Source organism: Ursus maritimus, unplaced genomic scaffold (genome assembly GCF_017311325.1).
Source record: "Ursus maritimus isolate PB19 unplaced genomic scaffold, ASM1731132v1 scaffold_24, whole genome shotgun sequence".
NCBI classification, from domain to species: Eukaryota; Metazoa; Chordata; class Mammalia; order Carnivora; family Ursidae; genus Ursus; species Ursus maritimus.
In genome coordinates, this window is record NW_024424897.1 from 41,899,120 (window position 1) to 41,915,696 (window position 16,577).

At 39.0% G+C, this 16,577-nt stretch overlaps 1 protein-coding gene, 1 non-coding gene and 2 pseudogenes across 3 annotated transcripts in view; 1 reads left to right on the forward strand and 3 right to left on the reverse strand.

Annotated features, from left to right (window-relative positions):
• The window catches only part of TAOK1 (TAO kinase 1), a 151,166-nt gene that overhangs the window by 12,488 nt on the left and 122,101 nt on the right, over nt 1–16,577 (forward strand). The window lies entirely within an intron of this gene.
• Nucleotides 5,799–8,010, reverse strand: LOC103667209 (annotated as a pseudogene).
• On the reverse strand, nt 8,640–9,937 carry LOC103667208 (annotated as a pseudogene).
• LOC121105112 lies at nt 14,815–14,921 on the reverse strand. The gene has a single exon (XR_005837542.1). It is a non-coding gene; the product is annotated as a U6 spliceosomal RNA (small nuclear RNA).

Here is a 16,577-nt window from a genome sequence, read left to right on the forward strand (position 1 = left end):
TGTTTGTTTGTTTGTTTGTTTGTTTTAAATATTTTATTTATTTATTAGAGAGAGAGTGTGTGTGCAAGCATGGGGAGTGACAGGCAGAGGGAGAGGGAGAAGCAGGCTCCCTGTGGAGCCAGGAGCCCGGTGCCAGGCTCCCTCTGAGGACCCTGAGATCATGACCTGAGCTGAAGGCAGATGCTTAACCGGCTGAGCCACCCAGGTGCCCCCCCTCCCCTGTTTTTGTTTTTGTTTTTGAGATTTTATTTTGTTTTTGTTTTTAAGATTTTATTTGTAAGTAATCTCTACACCTATCTGGGGCTCGAGCTTAAAACACTGAGATCAAGAGTTCCATGCTATACAGACTGAGCGATGAGCTCAAACCTGCTGTGTTCATATTCATTCATTCATTTTTTTTAACCATCTTGTTATGTCTGCCTATATCATAATAGAGTTTTTATTAGTGTTTGTGAAAATTTTTCATCGGTTCTTTGTACATGAAATACTAGTAGTGTATGTGATTTATTTCTCTATTACTCTTCCTTAGTGAGAATTTCCTTTCAGGTGTGGGAATTGCTAGTCTTGGGGGTGTTGGTAGTTAGAATAAGAGGAAATCTGGCTGTTGGGAATAGAAAAGTCAAAGAAGACTGAGTCAGGATTTTGTAAGAAAACCTTAGGAAAGATTAAAGGAAACAAATCTGATTTGTAAAACTGTCTTCCTGTCTCTGTTGAGGGAAGGAAAGGGCTTATCTTCGAGGGGCTAACAGTACTTTGACATGAAGTTAATGGGCAGAGCCAAGACTCTCTATAATGGGAAAGGCCTGTGAGAAGTCAGTCAAAGCATTTCTATCATACAAGCTATCCATGCATCTTGGGACTATGGTTGTCTTTGGGAAGTCATTAGCTTTTGCCTTAAAATCAGAAAAATCTTAAATAATGGAAAAAAGTTAAATTATTTAAAATAAATTTATAACTGTACATGATATAAAATTCAAAATATTTATAAAGATATACCATGAAAAGTAAGTTATCCTCCCATGTCTAGCCCCTTCCCATACTGTACCCCTTTGTACGGATAACCACAATTTCTTGTGTATCCTTTCAAAGATAGTTGATATTAAACATTTGAATGGTGGATTAGGCATCAGGAGAAAATGCTCCTACTATGCATGTCTGCAGAAAAGTAGTACACATTTACAAGCACTTCATCAAAAATTCTGAGGAAAGACATGAAAAATTTATAGTTAAGTCGGTAGAGCTGGTGACTGGTTCAGTCGGTAGAGCATGTGACTCTTGAGAAATTACTTAAAAATAAAACAATCTTTAAAAAAAAGAAAAATTAAAGTTAGTAAATTAACTTTGTGGTACACATGGAAAATTTAGGCTATGTGAATGTAATTGGTATTCTCTTAGTAATTTATTAGTGTATGCAAAAACATGCAAAAAAATTTCTAAGAGCATAAATCTGGTGACCTTAGTTGTTCCTGACCCTGTTTTCTTTTTTAATATTTTAAGTGCCTAAAAACGTTAATTTATTAGGTTGATTTTCAGGGAACAGGACTTTGAGTTTAGAGAGATGCTCTTTCCCTGTTTGCAAAATACTGTGTTAAATGCTGGGAGATAAAAGGTGTTCATGAAAGACATTTTAGAATTCACAAGGAAAATAAATATTCATGTGTGGTCCTCAGTTTCTTCCTGGTGATGCTTAACACTATTAATCATCCCCTTCCTTCTTAAAAATTTTATTTTACTGACCCCTTACTCTAGATGTCTCTTAGCACTTGATACTTTTCTTCATTTATATCGCTGGTTCTCTTTCTCTGTCCTCTTTCCACTGCCTCTCCCAACTTCATTACACCCAACTGCCTACCTGAGAGGTCTTACATTTCTTGGATATATCATTTTCAGCACATATAAAATGAACTCATATTTTTCATCTCCCCTTGCAAAAGGTTCCCCTTATTTACCTATTTCAAGGTTCCCTCCTTTTGCCCCTCCCCCTGCTAGTGCATGTGCGCATTCTCTCTCAAATAAATAACTAAATCTTACTTTTTTTTTTTTTTTTTTTTTTTTAAACTCGAGAGGCGCCTGTATGGCTCAGTTAGTAGAGCATGAGACTCTGGATCGCAGGGTCAAGAGTTTGAGCACCACATTGGGGGTAGAGTTTATTTTAAAAGTAAGTAGGAGCGCCTGGGCCACTCAGCCCATTAAGCGACCAACTCTTAATTTTGGCTTATGTCATGATCTCAGGGTCCTGAGTTTGAGCCCCACATCCCGCTCTGCACTGTGCAGGGAATCTGCTTGAGATTCTTTCCCTTGCCTCTCCCCTTGCACTCATGTGCTGTCTTTGTCTCTCTAATAAATAAATAAATCTTAAAAAAAAATCTTTAAAAATAAACATTTTAGTCACAGTTTTAAAATTAAACAAGACTAAAAGATGACAAATGTATACCTTCAGCTTGTATTAAGGGAGGAAGCCGCACAATATGTGTATTCAACTTAATTTCCAATATATAACCACCCCTTTTCTGATGATCCAACTATTTTCTCTAAGACTTCTTACGGAATAACTACATTAGTTTTTCACCTATTAAACCTAGTCTGCATTGTGAATCTTATGTGTGACTATTTCTCTCACCTTATTTTGAACAAAAGCAAGGAAGAACAGACAAATTCTCAGTCCCTTTCTTTCACTAGTAAATATGAAAATATGTTAAGAGGATAGCTCTCATGTTAAGTGTTCTGACCAACAAAACAAACACACACACACCACAAAAAAACACAAGTCAATTTTTGGAGGTGGCGGATGTGTTTCGTGCCTTGGTTGCAGTGATGGTATGTAAGCAAGTGTATACTTATGTACAGACTCATCAAAATGTATACGCTAAGTATGGGCAGTTTTTAAAAAAGATTTTATTTTATTTTTAAAGATTTTACTGAGAGCATGAGTGCGGGGGGGGGGTTTGCAGGGCAGAGGGAGAGGGAGAGAGAATCTTAAGCGAATACCCACTGAGTGCGGAGCCCCACGCTGCATATCACAACCCTGAGATCATGACCTGAATGAAATCAAGAGTCAGGCACTTAACCCATTGAGCCACACATGCACCCCAAGGCAGGGCTATCTTTCATTCATCTTTTATTATTTAATGAATATTTGTTAAATGACATTGCAGTTGTTCCTTTATTTCCCTTTCCCATCTTATCATTTCTGAATCCCCAGCATCTGGGATGGTGCCTGGTAATTGGTAAATTCCTAGTAAATATTGAATGAATTATGCTTATTTTGGTTTACTGGTTTGTTTTGATATTGTCCTAGTTAAATCAAATGAAAGTGGTTTAAGCTTAATAGAAGAATGCTTGATCTTCTTGTAGTATCTTTTCCCCCATGAGTTACTGTTTATATTTGGACATTGGAACGTGAAGTGTTATTAAACTTTAATGATTTGCCATGATAATTATTTCTTTGAACAAATGATAAAAACTGATATTCTAAATTTTTACGGATGTTTTGTTTTTTTTTTTTTTTTTGGTGATTGTCCTTTTGCTTAAAGAGCTGTTACAATAATTGCTTAGAATAAAACGCATCTCTCACTTGCTAATATTCTGGCATATAAAAATTCATTAACTGTGAGGGTCACCTGGGTGGCACAGTCAGATAAGCATCTGACTCTTGGTTTCCCCTCAGGTCATGATCTCAGGGTTGTGGGATCGAGCCCGCATTGGCTCTGTGCTCAGTGCAGAGTTGGCTTGAGGGTCTCTGTCTCCCTTTGCCCCTCCCTCTCTGTCAAATAAATCTTTTTTTTTTTTTTTTAAGATTTGATTTATTTATTTGACAGAGCACAGCAGGGGGAGCAGCAAAGGGAGAGAAGCAGGCTCTCCCCTGAGCAAGGAGCCCAACTTGGGGCTCGGTCCCAGGATCATGGCATCATGACCTGAGCCAAAGGCAGACGCTTAACTGACTGAGCCACTCAGGCTCCCCAATAAATAAATAAATCTAAAAAAGAAAATTCATCGAACTGTGAAGGAGTAAATATTGTGAAAATTTAATATTTCTTCCATTGGATTAATTATAGAAATCAAAGTAAGTGCTGGGATATTATTTTAATACATAGCTCTCAGTAGTTAAGGGGTTATTATAACTTTGGAGATTTCACTAGAATTGGTCATTCTTTTTCATATTTTTTTCCAGCTTTTTAATTGATACACTATAATGTGTTTTAAAGATTTTGTAATAATACTAGGCTTGCAGAAAAGTTGCAAAGTTAGTAGAATGTTCAGATATGCCTTTCAGCCCTAATCTTATATAACCATAGAATAATTACCAAGACAAGGAAGTCAACATTTTATAATATTATGAAGTTAACCTTAGTCCTTACTTGAATTTTACTACTTTTTTCACTAGTAACTCTTCTCAGTTTCAGGATCTCACACTACAGTTTATTTGTCTTTTGATTCTCTAATCTGTGATGGTACCTTGTCTTTTATGACTCCTTGACACTTTTTTTTTTTAATGTTGATGCTTGGTGAGTACTGGTCAGTTGTTTTTAATATGTCTCTCAGTTTGGGCATGTTTACTGTTTTCTCATGATTAGTTTGAGGATATGTATTTGCTAAGAATACTGCAGAATGATATGGTGCCCTTCTCAGTGCATTATGTTAGGGATATGACACATGATGTTGATAGGTCTTATTACTGTTGATGTTAACCTGGTTCATTTGCTTAAGTGGTATTTTCCACATTTCTCCACTGTAATTACTGTTTTCCCCTTTGTAATTAATTAATAAATATCCTGAGACTGCATTTCATGGTACTTATGTCAAAACCCAAACTGACACGTGTATATTACTTATTAATTAAACTGCAGACTTTATTTGGATTTCTGTTAATATGTTCTCTTTCTGTCACAGTCTCCTCTGAAATGTGGTTTCTCAGTCCCTTCTGTTCTTATTATTTTTCATAGCTTTGATAGTCTTGAGGAGTGTTCTCTGTGTATCTTGAAGAGTATCTCTCATCTAGTTTTGTCTGATATTTTTTTCCTGATTACCCTGAGGTGATGGGTTTTTAGAAAGCATATCATAGGGGTGCCTGGGTGGCTCAGTTGGTTGGTTGATCATCTGCCTTCGGCTCAGGTCATGATCCCGGGGTCCTGGGATCAAGCCCCGTGTCGGGCTCCCTGCTCAGTGGAAGTCAGCATCTCCCTCTGCCTCCCCCCACTTGTGGTCGTACTCCCCCACCCCCCCCGCAAAATACAGAAAGAAAGAAAAAACAAAAACAAAGAATACCGTGGATGTCTAGTGTCTTCCCCAGGACATCCTGTCTGGAGGTACGTGATGTCCACGTGACAACACTGATGGTATTAGCCTTCCTCACTTGGTTAATGTAGTGTTTGCCAGCTTTCACTACTGTGAAGTTATTATTTTTCTCTTTCCTTACTCTGTTTCTTTGGAAGTGAGCCACCAAGTTTAGCCCATCCCTTGAATGGGGAGGGGGCTCATGTGATTTTGATTTGCATTTTCTCAGTGTCTTTTCTTGTGCTTATTTGGGATCTGTATTTCTTCTTTAGCTAAGTGTCTGTTCAAATTATTTGACCCTCCCCTCCATTTTAAAATTGGGCTGTTTGTTATTATTTAGTTATGAATTTTTATATATTCAGGATTAAGCCCTTTCTTTATTAGATACGTGTTTTTTTTTTTTAAGATTTTATTTATTTATTTGACAGAGATAGAGACAGCCAGAGAGAGAGGGAACACAAGCAGGGGGATTGGGAGAGGAAGAAACAGGCTTCCAGCGGAGGAGCCTGATGGGGGGCTTGAACCCAGAACACCGGGATCACGCCCTGAGCCGAAGGCAGACGCTTAACGACTGAGCCACTCAGGTGCTAGATACGTGTTTTGCACATCTTTTCTCTCAGGCTCATTTTTTGTTTCTTAATATTATCTTCAAAAAACAGAAGTTTTCAATTTTGATGAAGTTCGGTTTATCAGTTTCTTTTATGGGTTGTGCTTTTGGTTTTATATCTAAGAAATCTTTGCATAAATCAAGGTCACAAAAAATTTTGTTCAGTACTTTCATATAGAAATTTTAAAGTGTGAGGTTTTACATTTGTGTGTGTGTGTGTGTATACACGTAAACTTTATTTTCCATCAACCTTATTTCCATTTTGTTTGCCTTTGTAGTAGAGCAGCTTAAGACCACTCATCGATTGTTCCTACCCATTCAGTGGCCTGAGCAGTGGGAGCTACAAACCAGACTTCAGTGCCAGGCTGGATGTTCCAGTCCTCAGTAGGGAACTGCAGAATAGGCTCAGAGGGCACCTGCCTGCCTTCAGACTGGTCTGCGACTTCAGGTTGAGTAGCAGGGAACTTAGGACCTCGAGCCATCCATTCACCCTGAAATTCCTTCTGGGTCACAGTCTTTTCAGCTGTGGCCTGCTCTTCCTTTTCAATCTCTTCAGAATCTCTGTGGAAATAGAGATCAGGCATGACCTCCCATGGATGTTCGTGGGAAATGGTGCCACATATGTGCAGAACTTCCTGGGCCAGCATCCACCACATCAGACCATCTGAGTGAGCTCCCTTGTTGCAAGGGATAGTAATGTCCACATAGTGCAGAGGAGAGTCTGTGTTACACGGAATGATGGTAGGCAGGTTAACATAAGATGCCTCTGGAACAGTAACCACCAAAAGTCTTGGCTCCCAGAAGGCTGCGTGCATCTGGTTAGTGAATTGTTTCTAAAGTGAAGTGGCCAACAGTAGGAGTGGCTGCAGTAGCAGCCGCAAACATCAGTACAGCTTGCTGGCCAGTATTCCTGGATGATATGACACTGACTTCAGCTGGGTTTTCAGTGGTAACAATGGCACAAGCTGCCAGCAGAAGCTTCTCTCAGGTTCTCTTCAGATTTATGGTGTAGATGCCATCATTCTTCCTTTTGTAGATGTACCGTTCCATTTGGAAGTCAACCCACCTAAGTGGGTTCCTGCTGCAGGGAATTTGAGGACAACCCCCTCCTTCATCTGCAAGACAACATGAGTTGTCATTTTGAAGAGCATTGACCCTTTAGCAATATTGAGTCTTCCAGTCTACCACTGGGGTCTCTCTCTCTCCATTTATTTAGTTTATTTTTGCTTTCTGTCATCAATGCTTTGTAGTTATCAGCATACAAATCTTGCACATATTAAATTTATCCCTGAGTATTTGAAGATTTTTGATGTTATTGTAAATGTTACTTTTATTCCTCCAAATTTCAATTTTGCTAATACTGTGTAAAAATATAATAGATTTTTGTGTATTGATTTTGTATTTTGCAACTTTGGTAAATTCACTTATTACTAAGTTCAGGCAGCTATTTTATAGATTATTTGGGATTCTCTAAGTAGACAGTTATATTTATGATTAAAGACAGTTTTATTTCTTCTTTTCCAATATGAATGCATACCCTTCCTTCCTTCCCTTTCTCACCCCCCTTCCTCCTCTCATCTCCCCCTTTCCTCCCCCTCCTCTCCTCCTCCTTTTGCCTTATTGCGCTGGCTAGATCCTTCAGTACAATCTTGAATAGGTGTGGTGAGAGAGTGGATATCCTTGCCTTGTTCCCCATCTTCTGGGGAAAGTGTTTAGTCTTTCATCATTACATATGATATTAACTGTAGGGCTCTTATAGATAATCTTTATCAAGTTAAGGAAGTTCCTTCTATTTTCAGTTTGCTAAGAGTTTTTGTCAGGAATGAATTGAACTTTGTCAAATGCTTTTTTTTTTTTTGCCTCTACTGAGATCATATGATTATGCTTCTTAAGTCTAATATAGTGAGTTCTATTGATTGATTTTCACTCCAGGGATAAACTTTGTACTTGGTGTGATGATACTTTATTACTTTCATAAGTTGCTGGGTTCTACTTGCTGATATTTTGTTCAGAGTTTTTGAATTCATATCTATGGGAAATACTGGCCTGTAGAATCCTTGTTCATGTCTCTGGTTTTGGTATCATGGTATTGTTGACTTCATAAGTTAAGTTAGTAAGTGTTTATATGCTAGACAAGTTTATGTAGAACTGATGTTCGTTCTTTCTTTCTTTCTTAGTTTCTTTATGAGAAGCAGAGAGGGGCAGAGGGAGAGTGTCTCAAGCATCCCAGGATGTGGTTGGACTAGACATGTTGGGTGAAGGAACCAGGAGTTAAATAACACACAGTAAATACATATCTGGTTTGAAGAGCAACTGCAGTATATGCAGCACTGGTAGTGGTGTCTCTGAGGTGGTGGAACTATTCTACATTAACCAATTCAGGACTACATGAGATTGGTATCATCCAGCATCAGAATATAGCTGCAGGGTTTTGTGAACTGTTCCTATTTGTAACTTTAAGAAACTGATGTTTTTTCTAGGTCATTTTAATATTTCTAGAGTAACAAATAATAAGGACAATAATATATACAACCTCCAACTAAAATTCTGTTGTAGTATAGATAACGGAGTGGTACAACATTAGAAAACTTTATTTATTTTTAAATGCCTTTTTTTTTTTTTAAGATTTTATTTATTTATTCGACAGAGATAGAGACAGCCAGCGAGAGAGGGAACACAAGCAGGGGGAGTGGGAGAGGAAGAAGCAGGCTCATAGAGGAAGAGCCTGATGTGGGGTTCGATCCCATAACGCCGGGATCACGCCCTGAGCCAAAGGCAGACGCTTAACCGCTGTGCCACCCAGGCGCCCCAACATTAGAAAACTTTAAAACAGCAGCTCTTTTTGGATTCCCCCCAAAGCGTGTCTGTACTCTCCTTCAAATGGGCCTCTGTCTCAGGGGTCGGATTCACCTTCACTAAATCTGAGATTCCATTCTGTCCCAAGATGAAAGGAACACAGAGGAAGACATCATCTTTTATTCCTTAGAGACCCTTAATCATGGTGAAAATTGGATGCACCCACCTAAGATTCTTCATTAGACTTTTGTCAAATCTGCCACAGTTTCGTGGCCCAGGATGTGTAGTCTTTCAGTTTGATCACCTCATAGGCACTGTCGACTACGTGCTTGTGAACCTCTTTCCACTGTTGCTTATCTGTATCAGTGCCAAAGTCAGGGCACAGATTTTTCTGGGAGACACCAGCAACATTTACTCCTTACAGGTACACTAGAGTCTCCATGCTCCCTGAGTACCCACCCATGGCAGTTGATGGGTGAATTACCTACCCCATTAGGTAATGGAATTGGACTGAATCCAGATTGCAACCACTTCCAATAACAAGGTATTTTGGGAAAGCTGCTTATATTTCAAGCCACGTAGGTCAAGATATCTACTGGATTGGAGACAAGCAACTTGTAGTTTAGGCTGTATTTTACAGTATTAGGGATGATGAATTTAAAGGTGTTTCTTTATGCTGGGCCAAATTAAGATGGCTTTCTCTGTCTTGCTGACATGCCCCAACTGTGATAATAACCAGCTTGGAGTTTGCAGTCATGTTATAGTTTTTGCCAGAGACAATTTTTGGTACAAGGAAAAGGCTGCCATGTTGGAGATCCATCATATCTCCCTTCAGTTTGTCTTCCATGACATCAACAAGAGTACGTTCATCTGCCAGGTTCTTCAACAGCACCAGCCCCAACAACTGTAATCTTATTCTGGGGGTATGGTCTTCCTTATAAAGATTCTGAATCAGCTAATCCTTGAGAGTTGCCATATTGGATTTAGAACAATATGGAATCAGGGTACACGTCTGGCAGGCAGGCAGGTGGGCCGGCGGGCAGCGTTGGATTTAGACTTGGCGACAGCAGCTTTGGTACCCTACTATATCTTATTTAGAATTGTTTGGTTTCCAAATATTTAGGAATACTCTTCTAATTTAATTTCTTATTCTCTGTGGTCAGAGAATGCACTGTAATTCTATTTGTTGAGACTTGTTTTATGGCCCAGTATATGGTCTAGTTTGGTTAATGTTCCATAAGCACTTGAAAAGAATGTGTATTTTTTTTTTTTTTTAAAGATTTTATTTATTTATTTGACAGAGATAGAGACAGCCAGCGAGAGAGGGAACACAAGCAGGGGGAGTGGGAGAGGAAGAAGCAGGCTCATAGCGGAGGAGCCCGATGTGGGGCTCGATCCCACAACGTCGGGATCACGCCCTGAGCCGAAGGCAGGCGCTTAACCGCTGTGCCACCCAGGCGCCCCAAGAATGTGTATTCTTTGTTGGATGGAGTGCTTTATAAATGTGAATTAGGTCAAGTTATTTGAGTGTTAAGTTTCTGTATACCTGTTGATTTCCTGAACCTGTTTGCTCAATTATAATATTGAAATATCAACTATAATGATTCATTTGTCTATTTCTTTTCAGTTTTGTCAGTTTTTCTTCATGTATTTTGACGTTTTATTAGGTACATACACATTTAGAATTGTATATTTTTATTTTTTAATTAAAAAAAATTTTAAGGATTTTATTTATTTGAGAGAGAGTGAGAGGGCATGAGCGGGGGTGGGGGGAAGGGGCAGAGGGAGAGAGAGAAGCAGACTCCTTGCTGAGCAGGGAGCCCAACACAGGGCTCGATCCCAGGACCCTGGGATCATGACCTGAGCTGCAGGCAGGCGCTTAACCAGCTGAACCACCCAGGTGCACAGGATTATTGTATATTCTTGAACTGTCCTTTTCTCATTATGAAATAATCCCTTTTCATCTTTGGTAACACTTCATCATTCTTTAAACAATTGTGTTAAAATATACATAACATAAAATGAACCATTTTAACCATTTTAAAGTGTACGGTTCAGTGGCATTACGTGCACTCACAGTGTTGTGTAACCATTGCCATTATTCATCTCTAGAACATTTTTATCATCTAAAACAATGTATTCATTAAAGAACAGCTCCCATCCCAATCCCACATTCCCTGGGCCTGGTAACCTCTGTTCTTTCTGTCTCTGTGAATTTGCATTTTCTAGGTAGCTAATATAGGTGGAGTCATAGAGTATTTGTCCTTTTGTGTCTGGCTTATTTCACTTAGCATAATGTTTTCATGGCTCATTTGTGTAGTTGCATATCTTACAATTTCATTCCTTTTTAAAAGATTGAAAACTACTCCATTGTGTGTGTGTATCTCACATGTTCGTTTGTTTATTCATCTATTTTTTTAAAGATTTATTTACTTATTAGAAAGAGAGACGGGAGAGGGAGAGAGAATCTCAAGCAGACTCTGTGCAGAGTGCAGAGCCCAAGTGGGGCTCAATCCCATGACCCCAAGATCATGACCTGAGCCGAAATCAATAGTCGGATGCTCAACCAGCTGAGCTATCCATGTGCCCCTGTTCATTCATCTATTGATAGACTTCGGATTGTTTCTACCTTTTGGCTATTATGAATATTGCTGTTATAAATAGTGGTATACAAGTATCTCTTTGAGCCCCTGCTTTCAATTTTGGGTATGTACTCCTGTATTCTTTTTTTTTTTTTTTTAAAGATTTTATTTATTTATTATTTGAGGAAGAGAGAGATAGCAAGAGGGAGAGCACGAGCGGGGGTCGGGGGGTGGGAAGAGGGAGAAGCAGGATCTCCACTCGGCAGGGAGCCTGATGCAGGGCTCCATCCCAGGACCCCGGGATCATGACCTGAGTCAAAGGCAGACTCTTAGCCTCCTGAGCCACCCAGGTGCCCCTACTTTAGTATTTCTTATAGTGCACATCTGCTGTTAATGAATTCTCACAGATTTTGCTTGGTTAGTATTTCACCTTAATTGAAAGAAACATTTGTTTGATGTAATTGTAGATTGACATGCAATTATGAGAAATAATAGAGATCTTGTCGACTCTTTACCCAGGTTCCGCCAGTGGTAACATCTTGGGTAACTATAGTGTAATAGCACAAGTAGGAAATTGACATTGATACATTGACATTGGCCTTATTCACATTTCACCAGTTTGCCTGTACGCCTTTGTGTGTGAGTTTGTTTGTTGGGTTTTTTTTTTTAAGATTTTATTTATTTATTTGACAGAGAGAGAGACAGACAGCAAGAGAGAGAGTATAAGCAGGGAGAGTGGGAGAGGGAGAAGCAGGCTTCCCGCCGAGCAGGGCTGGATCCCAGGACCCTGTGATCACTACTCGAGCTGAAAGCAGACACTTAACAACTGAGCCACCCAGGCGCCCCTGTTTTTTGTCTGTTTTTTCATTTGTTTTTTTGACAGAGAGCACAAGCAGGGGGAGCGGGAGAAGCAGGCTCCCCGCTGAGCAGAGAGCCCAACGTGGGGCTCAATCCCAGGACCCTGGGATCATGACCTGAGCCGAGGGCAGTCGCTTAATCGACTGAGCCACCCAGACACTCCTGTGTGAGTTTGTATATATATTTAGTTCTCTGCAGTTTTATCTACATGAGTAGATTCCTGTGACAGCTACCACAGTCAATACAGAATAGTTCCATCACAAGAATCACTTGTGCTACCCTTATTGTCACAGCTACCTCTCTCCCTTACACACCCCAACCCCTGGAAGTCATTTGTGTTCTTCATCTCTACAAGTTTGACATTTAGGGAGTGTGTGGAATTATACAGTGTATACTTTTGAAATAAGCTTTTTTTCACTTAGCATGCTTTGCATGAGATTCATCTAAGTTGTTAAATGTACCAGTGGTTTGTTCTTATTGCAGAGTAGTTGTTTGATGTGCATGGACCATGTGTTTAACCATTTACCTACTGAAAGATATTTGGGTATTTCCGTTTTTTGTTATTACAAATGAAGTAGGCATACAAATGGTATAGGTTTTTGTGTGAACCTAAGTTTTGCTTATCTGGGATAAATATCTAAGAGTTTAATTGTTGGGTCATAAACAACACACATGTTTAGTTTTGGAAGAAACTGCCATACTTTCTAGAGTATCTGTAACAATTTACATTTTTGCTAATGAGGGGAGCCTGGGTGGCTCAGTCTGTTGAGGGTTGGACTCTTGATTTCAGCTCAGGTCATGATCTCAGGGTTGTGGGATCAAGCCCTGCATCGGGCTCCATGCTGGACATGGAGTCTGCCTGAGATTCTCTCTCTCTCTCTTCCTCTCCCTTTGCTCCTTCCCCTGCCTCTCATGTGTGCGCTCTCTCTCTCTCAAATAAGTAAATAAATACCTTTACATTTCTACTAATGATATATTAGTAATCCAGTTTCATCATATCTTCACTAGCATTTTTTTTATTGTGGGAAATATACGTAGCATAAAATTTACCATTTTAGCATTTTAGCCATTTTTAAGTGTATAGTTCTGTGTGGGGCGCCTGGGTGGCTCAGTTAATCATCTGCCTTAGGCTCAGATCATGATCCCAGGGTCCTAGGATCGAGCCCCGAGTGGGGCTCCCTGCTCAGCGGGGCGTCTGCTTCTTCCTCTCCTGCTTCTCCTGCTTGTGCTCTCCTTTTCTCTCTCTCTGTGAAATAAATAAAATATTTTTTTTTAAAAGTGTATAGTTCTGTGACATTAAGTACATTCACATTGTTGTGCAACCTTCTCTACCATCCATTTCCAAAACTTTTTATTTTTCTGCAGTTAAAATTCTATATCAATTAAACACTTACTCCTCATTTCCTCCTCTCCCCAGCCCTTGGGAATTATATAATATTTGAAAGGAATCATACAATATTTGGCCTTTTGTGACTAGCTTATTTTATAGCATTTGGTGTTATAATTTTTTTTTTAAAGATTTTATTTATTTATTTGACAGAGAGAGACAGCCAGTGAGAGAAGGAACACAAGCGGGGGGAGTGGAGAGGGAGAAGCAGGCTTCCAGCAGAGGAGCCTGATGTGGGGCTCGATCCCAGAACTCCGGGATCACGCCCTGAGCCAAAGGCAGACGCTTAACGACTGCGCTACCCAGGCACCCCTATAATTGTTTTTTTATCTTAGCCATTCTGATAGGTGTGTAGAATCACCTTCAATTTTAAAGTATATTTTTACCATGTATGATAGTCTAAATCGACAGTGTTTTTAGTACACGAAAGATGTTATGCCATTATGTTTTTGACTTGCACAATTTCAGATGAGAATTCAGCAGGCATTCTTATTTTTGTTTCTCTGTAGGAAATGTCTTTTTTTTCTCTGACTAGTCTTAAGACCTTTTTTATTATTGATTTTTCGGTAAGTTTACTATGATGTACCTTTATCTTGATTTGAAGTTATCCTGGAGGTGTTCATTGAGTTTCTTGAATCTGTGGGATTATAGTTTCCATCAAAATTAATTTTTGGTCATTATTTCTTCTAATAATTTTTTTAGTTCACCCACTCATGTGGTACTCCAATTGCATGTATGTTAGACCACTTAGTATTGCCCCACAGTCACTGTGATCCTGTACATTTTTTCTTTTTTTTTGTCTGTGCTGTTATATGGTTAGTTCTTATTTTCATGTCTCCATGTTAAAAGATCTCCATGGATCTTTTAAAAATTTATGTGTTTTCTTCAGTGTCACATATGCTATTAGTCCCATCCAGTACATTTTTAAATTTCTGAATTGTATTTTTCATCCTTTGAAAAGGATCCATCCATTTTGTTCTGTTTTGTTTTTTTTCCTTTCTTTTTCCTCTCCTTATTATGTGTATGTTCTTATTTAAATGCTTATAGATATTTAGAATAACTAATTTAATGCCCTTTTCTGCTAATTTCTCTTTCATTTTGAGGTCTATTTTTGTTGATCAATTTTTCTGCAGGTTATGGATAACATTTCCTGGGGTTTTTGGTATGTCTTTTTTTTTTTTAAATGATTTTAATTTTAAGTAATCTTTAAGTAATCCCCAATATGGGACTTCAGTTTACAACTCTGAGATTAAGAATTGCATGCTTCACTGACTGAACCAGCCAGGCACCCCTGCTTTTTTTTTTTTTTTTTAAATATGGAAGGCTTCATGAATTTGCATGTCATCCTTGCACAGGAGCCATGCTAATCTTCTCTGTATTGTTGTAATTTCAGTATATGTGCTGCTGAAGCCAGCACTTTTTTGGTATGTCTTTTAATTTTTGATTGAGTGTAGTATGTTGTGACTTTTTTTTTAAATGCTGAATTTTTTGTCTATCTTCAAAGAATGTTAAACTTCCTTCTAATGGGCAATAAAGTTACTTGTGGATCAGCTTAATCCCTTCAGGGCTGTTTTCAAGCTTCATTAAGGTAAAGTTAGAGTAGTCTTTCTACTAGGTCTTATTTAGCTTTACTATTAAGTTATGACCCTTTTGGGGGTCTCTACTGAGTGCCGTAAGTCTTCAATAAGGACTCTCCATTGTGGTTGAGTTGGAACTCAGACATCTTCCAGCCTGTGTGACTTCTGGGAGTTTAGCTCCCCAGTAGTTGATCTTTGCCTGGCCTTATTGGAGTTTCACCCTATGTATGTGGAACTTAGTTCAGCAAAATATTGGAAGGCATACCCTAAACAGTTCTGGAATTCTTTCTCTAGAAAGTCCACTTTCTCTATTTCAGTTGGCTTAGCCCTCCTAAACTCTTATCTTTGTCTTCTTAGCTCAGAGAGTGCTATCCTTTACTTGGAATGCCTTTGCCTGTGCTGCATTCTGGGAAGTGTTTCTAGGTGGAAAGCCAGTAACCAAAGAACTTACCTTGTTTCACTTCTCTCAAAGATGTGGTTATCTGTTGCCTCATGTTCAGTGCCTAAAAAGGAATTTTATGTTTTTCCAGTTCTTCAGGTCTTATGACAGGAAAATAAATTCTGTCCCAGGTACTTTATCATTGCTCAGAAGCAGAAGTTGATCCCAAATTTGCACACACCAAGTTTCAAAAACAATTTGATTAGTTTAAAATTTTTCATAATATTATAGCCAATATTGTGATATTATCCTTTTTTTTTTTTTTTAAGTTTTATTTAAGTGATCTCTACACCCAACTTGGGGCTTGAACTTACAACCTTGAGACCAAGAGTTGTGTGCTCCTCTGGCTGAGCCAGCCGGGTGCCCCTGGTGATGCTATTCTTTTTTCTTTTTTTAAAGATTTCATTTATTTGACAGAGAGCACAAGTGGGGGGACTGGCAGGCAGAGGGAAGAGCAGGCTCCCCACTAAGCAGGGTGCCCAGTGTGGGGCTCGATCCCAGGACCCTGGGAAGGCAGATGCTCAACCAACTGAGCCACCCAGGTGCCCTGGAGATACAATTCTTGATTGAATTGTGACAGCATATACTTGACATATTTCTACTCCTCCTTTTGCCTTTTGGAAGAGTTAGTGGGGTCAGTGGAAGAATATAATCCATATAGAAATAAGTGAATGTAATATGTAATAAAATAGCTGCAAAGTGGCATGGAGATTTTTTTTATTTAAACAATATCTTGGTGTGTTAGTGGAATTGATAAGAATTTACACACAAGGGAATAATTGAAGTCGATTTGGAAGGGTGGATAAGATTTATAGGCAGAGATGGTGGGATTAGCATTCCAAGCAGAGAAAATAGCACTAGTACATGTGATGCTGTTGGTGAGAAATAAGTTCAAAAATGTCGGTTGGACCCAAATGGGGAGAACCCTGAAAAGTCCCCCTAGAGAAGATTGTAATAGTGGGAAGTTGTGGGTCATTTAAAATTTTTGAGCAGGAGTATTGAGTTATACTTTCAAGGGTCTTTAGAGATCTTAAATGAGTCAAGAGTGCTGTATCCA